Here is a 14,859-nt window from a genome sequence, read left to right as displayed (position 1 = left end):
CTCCCCTCCCTTCCCCCTGGGATCCAGCTCTTTTTGCTCCTGGATGTAACAAAGGGCTTGCCAGAGAACACCTCCCTGGCCTCTCTCTCCTCAGGTGAAATGCATTAGTTTTTACTTGAGTCTTCTTGGGACGGTGCTCCCTTTTGCCTTGGCCCAGGCTGTCAACCTGAGATGTTTGCTCTCCATTGGTCTTCCCTTGGAGGACCCTTCAAGTCCTGTGTCATCCAGGATGGCTTTCTTGACTGTTCTGGTCCACCCTGATTCCAGGCTTCTGTGACCTACTGGGAAGCTGGGTTGACTGGGCTGTGGTCCCTGCTTCTCCTTTCCACTTCTCTGGAGCTTTCCCCTCTTCACCTTTTCTCCACTCATCACTTGCCCTCCTTCTCCCCCTCCTCCTGCCTCTGTCATCACACACATACAGCGGATTTCCTGTGTCCTCCTTCATTCTCTACTCTTCGCATCAAAAGCTTCTAGAGAACGGATATGCCCCTTCCCTCAGGGTTTTCAGATCTCAAGGGAGCGAAATGGAGCTCTCATGGTGACACTCCAGGCCTCAGAGGGGTAGGTTTGGGTGAGGTAGTGAGTTTATCTGAGAGCTCCTGACTACCGGAGGGATTGTTTCTGAGGAGGTGACATGTCCTGACTAAACTGACTACTTTTGACATCTCTTGTTTCCAACTCTTGTCTCCCAGTAGCCAGGGAGCCTCTCCTCTGTTTGGAGGGACTTCACACAGTGATCTAAATGGCACGCTGTCGAGTGGTGAGATGGGAGAGGGGAGCGAGTGTGGGCAGAGCAGAGCTTGCTGATCCTGCCTCTGCAGCCTACACTGGCCTCTTGGTGCCTCCTCTGCACGGGGGATGGAATTTCTTCCTGGCCTCCTCTGCTTATGGCCCCCAAGATCCCCCGGGTACAGGCAGCCGGTGTGAGGTCAGCACGGGGTGCCCAGCCAGGAAGTGAGGGCAGATGGGACTGGCCACTGTGGCCTGACGCAGGGCACAGACTCTAGGGAAACCCTAGGGATGTGTCATTGTCCCCCTGTGGATCATGGGGGTTGTGGGCCCTCCCTACACCACCCCAATTTTCTTTTGAAGAACCTTACAAAGGCAAGGTCCCTCTTCCCTGCCTGCTGTGCCAAATGTGAATCATATTTCATTTATGGCATTTTCTTTCAGTGAAAAACACATAGTTTGACCAATTAAAGCCTCTTTTGGACAGAATTGGAGAGGCAACAGAAAAGGACGTCCTGTTCCTATGGTTTTCGTCTCTCTCCTTCTCTCTCTCTCTCTTTCTCCTGTTTTTCTTTTTCTTTTTTTTCCCCTTGGTCACAAGTTCAGATTTGGAGGGAAGCAGCGATGAGAATCAACTCGGTGCATTCTGGCCTCAGCTCCCAGCTGTGCAGGCAGGGCCCCAGAAGCTGAGGCCAGGTCTGAGGGGCAGAAATGGACACAGAGAGGTCTGGGTGAGCCCCAGAGCTTGGGAGAGGAAGAGGCTAAAAGGGGTGCCTGGAGCCCATGGGCTGCACCTGCTGGGGAGGGGCAGGGACTGTAAGGGAGCCCACATTGGGTGTGAGAGGAAGGGGCCTGCTCAGGGGAGCAGAGAAGACAGGATGGAGAGGGCAGCGTGGTCTAGGGTATCCCTCCCTGGCTGAGCCTGGTGGAGTGAGGGACTATGAGCATAAGCTAAGGAGAATTGAAACAGCACTCTAGGCAGGGTCACCTGTGCTGTCCTGTGACACTGACTCCATGGGTCCTGGAGGTGGGGCTGGGGCAAAAGAGGAAACACAGGGAAGATGTGATGTGGTGAAGGTAGCTGAGGGATCACTGAGTAAGCAAGGTGGGTGGGGGTGTCCTTCAGAAGCAGGCGGGGCCAAGCACCAGCAGCAAATGCATTTTTCCTGTCAAGAGGACCCACTTGTACCCAAGGGCTGGGAAGACTGGGGGAAATTGAGTCACAGGAGAGTGGAAGGAAGGAATGAAAGTTAACTTGTTGGGTAATTTGTTGGGTAGATACCATATACCTGGCATAGTATCAGGTAATTCACATGAACCTCATTTGATCCCAGCAAGAACTCATTCGTTCATTTGACCATTCAACAAACACTTACTGAGAGCCTTCGGTGTATTAGGCACTTTTCTAGACACCAGGGATATAAGTCAAATGAGACATGACCCCTCCCCATAGGAGCTCCCAGGCCCAAGGCAGAAACACTGACCCTCTGTCAGGCTGGATGTCATGGATGGCTTTCTGGAGGAGGTAACCTTGAGTTAAGTTTTCATGATGTAACTAAAAGGGACATTAAAGGATGGTCCTGGGAAATGGTGGCAGTGTTCCATGCACAGAAGGAATGTGAGTGCAGACACAGAGATCTGAAGCATTGACATTTTCGAGGAAACATCAATGGTTCCATGTGGCTGAGGCCAAGGCTTTGAGACAGGCTCCGAGGGGGGAGGGCCTTTTGGAGGCCCAGGGGCTGTAATAGGTCTGAACACAACAACGAGACTTTATAGTATTTCCTTATTTATTTGGTGGATGGCATGACAAGATTACCGTTTTACATATTCCATTCTGACATCAGTGTCAGGGGGTCCAAGTTGGACTTAGGAAGTCCTGTTGAGGACTGTGGCTATGATTTGGGGGAGAGGTGACAAGGCCTGGGTTAGGACAGTGGCTTCAGAGGTGGAGAGAGGTGAATAGTGTTGGGACTAGTGGGGGAGTTGAATGGATGGGGCATGATTGGGTGTGGAGGGTGAGATGATAGCTTGTGCAATTGGTGTGTGACCCCTGCTTTCAGACCCTGCTATTAATACAAGGAATTTAGCAAAGAAAGACATAGAAGTGGTCCCTCTTCCCATAGGAATTCTAGTCTAGGAGGGAAGACAGTGAACAAAAAGTGATGAGAGTGGTGCATGTTATAGAGGGGCAAGGAAGGTCCCCCCCTAATAGGGACTTCAGCATCTGGCTATGCTCTTGGATGGTTTTGACTAGTGCAGGACCTTTAGGGAGATCAAGGAAACCAGATGGGAGAGGGTGAGGTTTGAGACAGGGGGTAGAAAACATGACTCAGAGCAATTCCTCCTTTCAGATGACAGGGCCACTGAGTGGGCATCTCTGGCTGAAGGCTGGGGCACATTGCTGAGGCCTCAGGGGGAGGAGCAGGATTGCAGGTGTGGATACACTGAATCTGGGTGCCTGTGGGACCCCCGATGTGGTGATGTCCAGAGGATGGTCAGATAGATTAGTGTGGCATTCATTAGTTCAGGGCTCATGACTGGATATTCACGTTTGGGCCCATTAACATATATATGGCAGTTGAGGCCATGGGATGGGGTCATTCAGTGAAAAGGACAAAGGGCAAAGAATGTATAGAAATCATTGGCTTTCCACTTCTCTTCCTCCCTCCCTTTCTCTTTCTGATAAAGCAGTACGAAACGAATTGAATTTTTGAGAAGATAAATATGCACACGGTGGACGTTCAAACAGTACAAGAGGATGTATGGTGAATGGCGGGTCCTCCCTCACACCTCATCCCTAGCTACCGAGGCCCTATCCTCAGAGGCATACCAGTTTCTTATGTATTCTGGAAATGTCTAAGCCTATAAAGAAAGCAATTTTATATAAATGTTAACACATTTATCTTTTTACATCTTTCTTTTAAAATGTAACTAAATATTTTGGTGACCATTCCTTTTAGTACTGAAAAAAATCTCTTTCATTCTTTTATAGTTTCATAGTATTCCATCATATGCATGTCCCATAATTTAATTAACCAGTTCCTTACAAGTGGGTATTCAGTAAGTTTCCAGGCTTTTGCTATATAAACAATACTACAAAAATATCTTTGTATCTAGAAACATCATGTAGGGATTAATTTTGGCTATATATAAGAGAAAGCTCAAACAACAGAGATGCAAACAATATAGAGATTTATTTCTTCTCATGTCCTGAAATATCTGGGGTAGGCAAATGCTGGCATTAATTTAGTGGCTCAATGATATCATGGCAAAGTCTCCTTTTTCTTATGGTTACAAGAAGGCTGCTCCAAATCCAGCCACCACATCCACATTCCAGGCTGGAGACAGGAGGCAGGAGGCAGGAGGCAGGAGGCAGGAGGCAGGAGGCAAGACAACACTGGGGAGAAGGATGTATCATCAGCTGAGTCTGTTATTCTTTTGAAAAACATATTTTTATTGATTTCAGAGAGGAAGGGAGAGGGAGAGAGAGATAGAAACATCAATGATGAGAATCATTGATTGGCTGCCTCCTGCATGCCCCCTACTGGGGATCAAGCCTGCAACCTGGGCATGTGCCCTGACCAGGTATCCAACCTTCATGTCCTGGTTCATTGATCGATGCTCAACCACTGAGCACCGCGGCCAGGCTGAGTCTGTTATTCTTTTAAGGGGATTTTCTGTAAGTCTTCCAATTTTTTTCCTTACATCCTATTAGCCAAACCTGTGTCAAACAGCCATCCCTAGCTCAAGGGAGGCTGAGAAATGTCTTTTAGTTTGGCTCATTGCTCAGGTTCTATTGTAAAGAAGGAGGGAATGAGCACTGGCTATATGTCTAGTAGTTTTATCTCTAGTACAAATTCTTATAAATGGAATTTCTAAATTAAATCCTCTTATACATTTAACATTTTGATTGTGAAAACTGCCCACCAAAGGGGTTTTACCAGTTACACTTTTACAGTGCACAAGAGTGCCTACTTCCCTACCCCATTGCCCATAGACTATTGCCAAACTCTTCATGTTTTGTTAATTTGATGGGTGAAAAATGATCTCAGTGTTTTAATTTGCATTCCTTTTATTGTGAGTGGAGTTGAACATCTTTTTATGTGCTTAAAAACACTAGCATTTAAAGGGTGATAGAAAAAGAAAAGGCCACAAGGAGGAATGAGAAACAGTGATTTGGGATGGAGGAGAAAACCAGGGAAGTTGGGGTCAAAGAAGGGAAAGAGAAGGAGGAGAAGGAGGATGAGGAGGAGGAGGAGGAGGAGGAGAAAGGGGAGCAGGAGGAGAAGATGTAAGGGACAGTGTCAGATGCTACAAAGAGGTAAGATAAGGACAAAGGAATGCCCGCTGGGCTTGGTAACATGGAGGCCACTTGGGACTCCAGAAGTGTAGGGTGAGCTGGAGTGGAAACCAGGTGAGCCTCCTGACCCGAGAAGTATGACATTTTCTGCTAATTAGATGAGTAAGTGAATTCAGAGGGGTTAAATAATTTGCTCAAGGTCATCGAGCTTGTAAGGGGAAAGCTGGGGTTTGAATCCTGGTGTATTAGGCCTGTGGAATCTCTGAGAGTGAATTTCACAGAGGCCCTGGTAGGGGGAGAAAATTTGTTTAGAACTGCTGCCTTCTGCCATGGGAGGGGCCTTTGACATTATGGATCTACTTGCCCCGTTTAACAGATGTGGAAACTGAGGGGTAAGAGACTTGCTAGAAAGTGTGAGTTTTGCAAGAACCCAGGTTCTACTCTGATTCAGGCCTTTTGTGAGATCACTCCTTTCTCCAGCAGGGGCGCTAGTTAGTAGCTTGGACTAAGTGGAACTCAAATGAATCAACACCTTAAATAAAGCAAGCAACTTACCTGGGCCCTGGGAGGAGTCCCCAGCCTCCTGGAGGAGACACGAGTCCAACTTATGTCCTCAGAAAAGATCAGGCTATTCTTAAGTTTGGGTTCCATCAGTAGCCCTGTGGGAGTGGTTTGAGAGCTTAAAGAAGACCCTGTGCTCTTCTGAGAATTGCTGCTTGATCTTCTCTCATGGGAGAGCCTCTAAATTGCCCCACCTGGAGTCACTAACATATGGGTTATCATCTATCCTTGGCTCTCGATAAAACCAATCAGATGGCCATACGTCCAGTTGTTTGATGGCTTATTCACCTATTCATTTAAAATATTTATAATTAGGCTTAAAATAACTGGTTGTTATTCTAATAAAATGTGGATTATCACCCAGATAATCCCGGTTGAGGAGTTTGTATAGAGTGGCAATGTGCCCAGCCTCTGAAGACAAATCATGCTTGGCTAAGCCAGTCATGGTAATATGTTCCATTTTCCCCCCCTAGATACTCACTTTCCCAGAAACCCTTGCAACTGGACGGTGGAGGGGGTCACGTGATATAGTTCTGGCCAATGATTATAAGAGATAGTTGTGAGAAGAGCATACTCTGGCATTAAGTCTTCTACCTTCTTCTTGCCTTTAATGTGGATATGGTGCCTAAAGCAGAGGTAGCCTCCTGGTAGCAGAAAGTGATAATAAGAGATCAAACAGCTTGGGGATGGAGGAGCAGAAAGACAGGTTCTTGGTGACTTTGTTACTAACCCTGGACTCCCAGTTTTCAGGTTTCTGAGATATTAATTAAAGATCTTTATTGTTTAAGCCACTGCTACTGTTTTCTGAGTATTTGTAGCTTACAACATTCCTGTTATACTCTCAAGTTTTTAATTTATACAAAGGCTCACTTATTATTCAGGGAGTTGCATTCTTCTTAATATGTCTTGGAGACTTATTTTTATCATCACATACAGGCATGCCTAATTCTTTTCTTGTTAGAGGCATGGAGTATTCCATTACAACAGACACATTACGATTTATTGCTCATTTCCTTATTGGTTGAAATTCATCTTGCTTCCAGTTTTTTGCTTCTACAAAGCAGCGCTGTAACCAATATCTTAAACATATGTATTGGACACTTTTGTCAGTTTATCTGATATGAAGGTTAATTTGCTAACAGTGGAACTGCTGGATCAAATGCTATATAAGTTGTAAAATCTGGTGGTGCTGCCAAGTTGTCCTCCAGAAGGGCTCCACCAATACGCACAGCCACTACCAGTGCCCATGCATGCCTTTCCCCCCAAACTCTCATCAAATGGCTCCTGAGAAATGCTTGCATTCTTGACGTACAATCATTTTTAAAAAGATTTTATTTTAATTTGCATTTACTTACTTATGATTAACGTCAAGTATTTTTTCTTATGTATATTGGACATCTGCATTTCTTCTTTTGTAACCTCCTGTTTTTATACTTCCCTCCTTTTTCCTATGGGGTACTTAGGCCCTATCTGATTTGTACAACGTTCTTTCCATGAATTTGGAAATCAGCCCTCTGACAAATGTGTTTCAAATTTTACCCCCGTTTGCTGTTTATCTTTTTTTACATTTTTATTTTTTATTGTTGACACTATTACAGATGCCCCCTTTACCCTTCCTTTGCCCACCTTCACCCAGCTCCCGCCCCACCTACCTTCTCTTTGGCCATCACTGTTATCTGTGTCTGTACATTATACACATATGTTCTTTGGCTAATCTCTTCACCTTCTTTCATCCAGTCCCCCCAACCACCCTCCCCTCTGACAGCTGCCAGTCTGTTCCATGTATCCATGTCTCTGGTTCTATTTTGTTTATCAGTTCATTTTGTTTACTAGATTCCACACATAAGTGACATCATATGGTATTTATCTTTCTCTGGTTTATTTCGCTTAGCATAATAATCTTCAGGTCCCTCCAGGCTGTCTCAAAGGGTAAGAGATCCTTCTTTTTTTACAGCAGCATAGTATTTCGTGGTGTAAACATACCACAGCTGTTTTTATTCACCCATCTACGGATGGGCACTTGGTAGCTGTTTCCATATCTTGGCGATTGTAAATAGCGCTGCTATGAACACGGGAGTGCATATATTCTTCCTGATGGGTGTTTTGGGATTCTTAGGTTATATTCCTAAAAGTGGGATCACTGGGTCAAAGGCAGTTCCATTTTTAATTTTTTGAGGAAACTCCATATTGTTTTCCACAGAGACTGCACCACCAGCAATGCATTCCCACCAGCAGTGTACTGGGGTTCCCTTTTCTACACATTCTCACCAGTACTTGTTGTTTGTTGATTTATTTATGGTAGCCATCTGGCAGGTGTGAAGTGATATCTCATTGTGGTTTTAATTTGCATCTCTCTGGTAATTAGTGACCTTGAGCAATTTTTCATATGTCCATTGGCCATCTGTATGTCCTCTTTGGAGAAGTGTATATTTAGGTCCTTTGCCCATTTTTAAATTGGATTGTTTGTCTTTGTGATGTTGAGTTGTATAATTTCTTTATATATTTTGGAAATTAATCCCCTATCAAATGTATCATTGGCAAATATGTTCTCCCAAACAGTGGGTTCCCTTTTCGTTTTGTTGATGGTTTCTTTGGCTGTGCAGGTATTTTTCATCCCTCAAACCATTTTAATTTTCAGATTCTTGTATGTATCAATCATTTCTTTTATGGCTTCTGGGTTTTTATCTTGTTTAGAAAGGACTTTGCACTCCAGGATTATAAATACATTTATCAAGTTTTTCCTTCTAATACTTTGGTTTCTTTTTACACTTAGAAATTTGCTTCAACTGGATTTTATTTTAGTCTAAGGATTAAGATAAGGATTTGCTTTATGTTTTTCCAAACAGGCCCTTGTGCTGCTGGTTCTGAGGAGCCAGACTTGCATTTGAGGATCTGGGTAAGTCATGGTTATCTTCCTGTTCCCTTCAGATCTAGACAGTCTTGGGAGGTTTGAAGGCACCAGGAAAGACAATGTTGTAACCCAGGGGAATGATGCTCTGTGGGAATGTCCAGGTCTGAGGGTAGGTGCGGTGGGGAAGGACACTGAGGAGTGGAGAATCTGTTTGGCAGCATCTACTAAAGCCATACATACTTACATCTTGTGACAAAGCAATTTCACTCCTGGGTATATACACACTGGAAATGAGCACATATATTCACTGAAAGACATGTTGATAGCAGTAATTTTATACTAGTACCAAACTGGAAATAATTAAAGTGTTGATTGATAAGAGAATGGATAAATAAATTGTGGTAGAGTAATACAGTGGAATATAATTCAGCAATTTTTAAAAAAGAAGAGCAAACCTCATTGTGGCATTATTCATGGTAGCCAAGAAATGGAAACAACCAAAGTGTCCTTTTATTTATTTTTTTAAACAGCAATCTTTATTTTTTAATGTATTATTTCAGAGAGGAAGGGAGAGGGAGATAAAAACATCAGTGATGAGAGAGAATCATTGATCGGCTGCCTCCTGCATGCTCCCTACTGGGGATTGAGCCCGAAACCTGGGCATGTGCCCTTGGCCAGAATCGAACCCAGGATCCTTCAGTCAGCAAGCCAGTGCTCTATCCATTGAGTCAAACTGGCTAGGGCCCAAAGTGTCCTTTGATAGATTATTGAATAAAGAAGATGTGGCACATATATACAATGGAATACTTCTCAGCCATAAGAAAAGAGGAAATACTGCCATTTGCGACAACGCGGATAGATCTTGAGAATATCATGCTAAGTGAAAATAACTCAGATGGAAAAAGTCAAGAACCATATGATTTCACTCATATGTGGGATATAAAACTGAAAGCAGCAAATGAACAAACAAGACAAAGAAACAAACAAAAAGCAAACATAGACACAACAGTATGGCAATTACCAGAGACAAAGAGGTGGTTAGGGGGGCAGTAAAGGGTAAAGGGGGTTAACGAAAGGAGATCTGACTTTGGGTGGTGAACACACAATACAATATGCAGATGATGTGTTATAGAACTGTGCACTTGAAACCTACATAATTTTATTAACTAATGTTACCCCAAATAAATTTAATAAAAAGCCAAACAAAACAAAACAAAGAACAAATCCGTATTATATGTGTTAAGGGCTGAATCGTCTCCCCCTCCCCAAGTTCATATGTTGTTGAAGTCCTAACCCCCAGTACTTAATGTGACTGTACTTGGAGATGGGATCTTTAAAGAGGCAATTAAGTTAAAATGTGGTCATGTGGGTGGCCCTAATCCAATATGACTGGTGTTCTTATAAGAAGAGAAGATTAGGGCACAGACACACACAGAGGGAAGACCATGTGAAGATACAGGGAGAAGATAGCCATCAACAATCTAAGGAGAGAGGCCTCAGAAGAAACCAACCCTGCTGCTCCCTTGATCTCGCTAGACTTCCAGCCTCTGGAACTGTGAGAAAACAAATTTCTGTCATTTAAGCTACCCAGCCTGCGGAATTTTGCTATGGCAGTCCTAGCAAACTAATACAACATGTGGCTACCTGAATGAATCTCACAGATATTATGTTGAGCGAATGAAACAAGATGTCAAGCATACACACTGTATAATTCCATTTATATGGAATTTAAGAACAGGCAAAACTAATTGGTTAGCTTCTGGGGCTGAGTATTGACTGGGAAGGGCATGAGGGAGCCTTCTGGTGTACTGGACATGCTTTATATCTTGATCTGGGTGGTAGTTATATGGTTATATACCTTCGTAAAAATCCATCAAGCTGCATACATAAGATTATTACGATTTGTCCACTTTATTATATATAGGCTATATCTACAAAAAGAAAAAAAGACAAGTTCTTGAGAAGAGACATGAGCATTTTGGGGTCGGCCTCACCTCTGTGTGGCCGGTTCCACCAGCGATGGGAATGCAGGCCGAGTGAGCACTGTTCAAGTCAGCGCCTTCTGAATCTTGAGACAAAAATAACCCTGTCTCAAGTATGTTCTTTCCTTTTTTTCCAAATGGGAAAGGCACAGGCTTTTTTCACATCCCCAGCCAGAGGGAATCTTTCTCAAACTTTCCATAGAGATTCTCCTTTGGGCAGACACCAAACATGGACATTTTCCACCAGGGAAAAACTGCTGGGGAGCTCCGGGCTTCTGAAAAGAGCCAGTTGGGAAGGAAATGATGGCAGAGCTCCCCTCCCCCAACGGGCCTCACCGCAGTCCTCTGGGAGCCATGCTAGACCGGCTGTGGGTTGTCACCACAAGGTCGCTGATCAAAGGGACCATGATCCAGCTTCTGCTGCTTCCTGAGGACAGGGGTGGGAGAGTGGACTGGGTCAGATAGCGGCCAGGCTCCAGCCTCTCTGAGCACCTGGCTTTGTGGGAGGGGAAGTGTTGATTCTCCACCCACCCCCTCTGCCCCACAACGGAAGGAAGTCACAGATATTAAAAAATAGAGTGTAATGCAATATGTAAAATATGGACAGTGGATGGAATGTCCCAATTCTGTCTGGCTTTGTCCATCTGTCCTATGTGGAGAAGATGGAGGCTGGTTTCCTGGCCGCACCTCCTCTCTCCCCTCCTGGGACTCCTCACTCCCACCGTCATCCCCTCTTTGTCCAGCTTCTTCGGTTGCCTCCTCACCACCCACCACCGGAAGTGCTCTGAGGTGGGGATAAATCTTTAGGAATCACCTGTGTAGGGCAGGCACTGGGATGACTGTGCCAGGAAGGAGTTATTTTTCAGATGATGACACCAAGTTTAGGGGTGTCATGATCTCTAGCCTGAGATCATGCGCCTAAGAGAAGCCGGAGACAGGATTAGAATCCAGGCTAGTGGGACAGGGCGCTTAGGCTCTGTCCACAGGGCTCAGCTGCCTCAGGTCTCCTTTGAAGGACGTATCCGGACTGTTATATGCTATCCTGCCTCTCAAGATAAGTAACATTCGAATGAAATATTTAAAAAATGATGAATAAAATATAAAATTTAAAAATAAAGACAGGATCAGTATTACCGATTTTTCCTTTTGCTTCAGGCTCTCATATGGCACAGTTATGCGGGCTTATCCCTGGGGTCCTCAACCCCTGCCCTGTCCCCAATATACGATGGTGCTTCCAAAGTCCAGTTTTGGACCTGTTGCTCTCCTTGGCCCACTCCCTTGTCTTTGAAACTCAAATGGATAATATTGCTCTCAATTTTCATCTCAGTGTGGGTGACTCCAAATTCTACATGCCCAGCCCTGGGAAAACGACTTCCCTTGGGTTCATGTCTTATATTTCCACTTGTGTGTTGGAAATCTGCCCCTGAACACCTCTGACCTCCTAAGGTCAACTCGTCCTCAACTGGACTCCCCCCTCCCCTATCTTGTCCTCAGGTCTCCTTTGACTGTCCTGTCAGTGTCAGCAGCCGCCTTGTGGTCACCTAGCTTTCCCCTCATCTCCATTATCTATATCCAGTCTGCCATCAAGCCTTGTTGGTGTTTATTCTCGAATACCTCCTATAGCTGCTCTTTCTTTTCTAATAACCAGACAGACCATACGTTGAATTGACCACTTGCTGGGGGTGGGAAGGTACAGAAGAGACGACATAAGCATTGTCATTTGTCTGAGGAACGCAGATGCAGTGGGGTAGGTGGAGGTGTTGGGAGAAAGGAGTGTGTTCACTTAGAGCTGCGTAGACAGGGCAAGTGGAAGTTGAAGGCAGAAATAAGCTCCATGTTGTTGAAATACCTGCTATCTTCTATGCACTTGCTGGGTGCTAGGGAGGCAAAGATTGAAAATCAGTTCAGTGCTTGAGAAGCTCACAGTCTATTGGGAAGACAGAGCCACAGATAAATCCGCAGGGGTATGTCATTCTGGGGCACTGAGGAGGGAGCAACCAGTTGTGCCTGAAAAGATAGGCAGGGCCCATCTGGCAAGGCTCAGTGGTTGAGCATAGACCTATGAACCAGGTCATGGTTCAATTCCTGGTCAGAGCATATGCCCGGGTTGCGAATTCGATCCCCAGTGTGGGGCATGCAGGAGGCAGCTGATCAATGATTTTCTCTCATCATTCATGTTTCTATCTCTCTCTTCTTCTCCCTTCCTCTCTGAAGTCAATTATATATATAATTAAAATAAAAAGATAGACCAGAGAAGTTGCCCACAGGAGGGGAGGGAATACTGAACTGAACTTCCATGTTGGTTCAAATGGGGGAGATGACTGATGTCATTGGTAATGATGTTACTCATTAGGAAGGGGAAGAAGATGATGAAACTCACCAAGGTGATAATGATACACAGGGAGAGTCCATCCGGCTGGAGGTGGTTGGGTTGAGGAAGGTGCTCCAGCTTGGTACTTCTGGGGTAATAGATTGGATAGTAATATCAGTCATTTCAAATTTGTCCAGGGAGGCAGACTCATGTCCTGACTTCAGGTGTCCTCTCACATTCATAGCTTATGATTCAAGGTATAGCTTATCTGTGCCTTTTTTCTTCTTGAATGAAGAAGCATTGAGAACCCAGACATTCCTTTGGCTTGCAAGCAGAACATGGATGTAATGATTTTTTTTGGCTATTCACTTAGAAGGACGAGCCTGCTCTGGGATCATAAAGAAATATTCTTGCAATTGGTCTTGACTTGACTTTAATATGAATAAAAAGTCTCAAAGAATGGAGGAAAGGGAATTTTCACACTAATTACTAGTTAATCAGTTGGCACAGATGTCCGACATCTGGTCCCCATTCTGCCTCCCCTACTGCAAAGTCCACTGATTCAATATCCACAGCTTGATGGGCCTGGGTCCCAGGGGAGCATCTGCTCTGTGTCCGGAGAGCTTGTGGAAGATTAAAAAGGGAGCTGTACTTCCTACACTCTTCCAGTTCTAGAACCACCAGCTCTGGTGACTGATAACTACAGAAGGGCTTCCTCACCCCAAACTATCTCTCCTATTGGTCTGTCACATGCTCGAACTCTCGCAATTAACACATCATTTCCTTGGCTTTGGTCTTGCATTTCCAGGCAAGGATGGAGAGAGGAAGATATAAAGACATTGTGACTCCCAAGCATTTCAGTGTACAGAGTTTACAGCTCATGATGCCCTGGGCCTCTGTGTTTTAATGGGGGGAGGAGGGAAGACCTGCTTAGAGTCTGGGCCAGCTCTCAATGAGCAGGTTTGGGTGAGGATGTGTAGCAAAAGGATTGGCAGCTTTGGGACCTCTGAGGGCTGAGGATGTGGTCTGAAGGTGGGCCAAAACCTTGGGTTGAGCAAGGGTTAGACGTGGACAAAAGGGGTCTCAGTTTGCTTGAAGGCATCAGTTGGGGGACCCTGCAGAAGGAACGATCAGAGATCCTGTGGACATACTGGAGTCCCTGCCTCTCACCTGTGCCCTGCTGCCACTCTCTACAGCTAACCTTTGAAAGGTGGGACCTAATCCCATGATGTGATTCCTGGCAGACATGGCCTCCCAGGAGCAGCAGCATGGCAGGTGAGCAAGGCCTCTCATCCCCGATCGCTGTAGGGACTCCAACCAGTCCTGGGTTTGCCCAGGCTCCTCTGGTTCCCCACCTCCCACCCCAGCTCTTCTTCCTCCAGGATGCTGTCAGTGTGGAGACATCAGGATGCTTTGGAGATTAATGTTTCAAAAAAACTCAGAGGAAACTCAGACATTGCTTTGGTTTTAACAAGTTTTAGAAAAGCTTTTCTAAGACCCATTTTTCTGCCAACATAGAGGCAGTGTTGGTTTTTCTTCATAATCAGCCATGTCCCCTAACTGTATCTTTATATGAAACATCTTGTCCTTATCTCCTTTTCAGTGGCAAGAAGCCAGGCCTTGGGGACTTCAGAGAACTGAAAATCCAGGGCTGGAAGTTCCCGGGAGCACACCACCTGGCTGAGCCAGCTGTCCTGTTGCAGAGGGCGGCATCCACCTTGGAACCTCGTACTCATATGCAATCAGGTTCTAATTTTAGAAAGTTCTGAGAACTCGTTGGATAACTCTGAGTTATCTTTTTAAAACATGACATAGACATTGGGAACCAGAACTTAAGCCTTATGACTCTAAAACTGAGTCTCCTAAGTCACCAGGCATGCCTTTCATTGGTTTGCCCACAGACCCATTTCATGCCCTTCTCCCTGATCTGCTCTGGGTTGTAGGGAGCTACATTTCCCAGGCTCCTTTGTGCACAAACCCACTTTATGTATAGGGAGTAACTTGGAAATTGTAGCCTGGGGACTGCTCTTAACTAATGACTGCCAGGTGTGAGGGTATCAATGGGATGAAGTATTAATCCAAAGTTACTCTTCTGACACTTTGAACAGAAACTTTAGAAATT

General features: G+C 45.1%; 1 long non-coding RNA gene across 1 annotated transcript in view; it reads left to right on the top strand.

Moving 5' to 3' along the window:
• The window catches only part of LOC106727562, a 28,985-nt gene extending 14,512 nt beyond the window's left edge, over positions 1-14,473 (top strand). Inside the window, exons 3-4 of the long non-coding RNA XR_001363795.1 lie at positions 8,440-8,489; positions 14,341-14,473. This is a non-coding gene — a long non-coding RNA (uncharacterized LOC106727562). The remainder of the gene's footprint in view (positions 1-8,439; positions 8,490-14,340) is intronic.
• Positions 14,474-14,859: the final 386 nt, after the last annotated feature.

The sequence above is a fragment of the Myotis brandtii genome, unplaced genomic scaffold (genome assembly GCF_000412655.1).
Source record: "Myotis brandtii unplaced genomic scaffold, ASM41265v1 scaffold45, whole genome shotgun sequence".
In the NCBI taxonomy this organism is placed as follows: Eukaryota; Metazoa; Chordata; class Mammalia; order Chiroptera; family Vespertilionidae; genus Myotis; species Myotis brandtii.
This window is presented reverse-complemented; position numbering and strand designations above follow the sequence as displayed.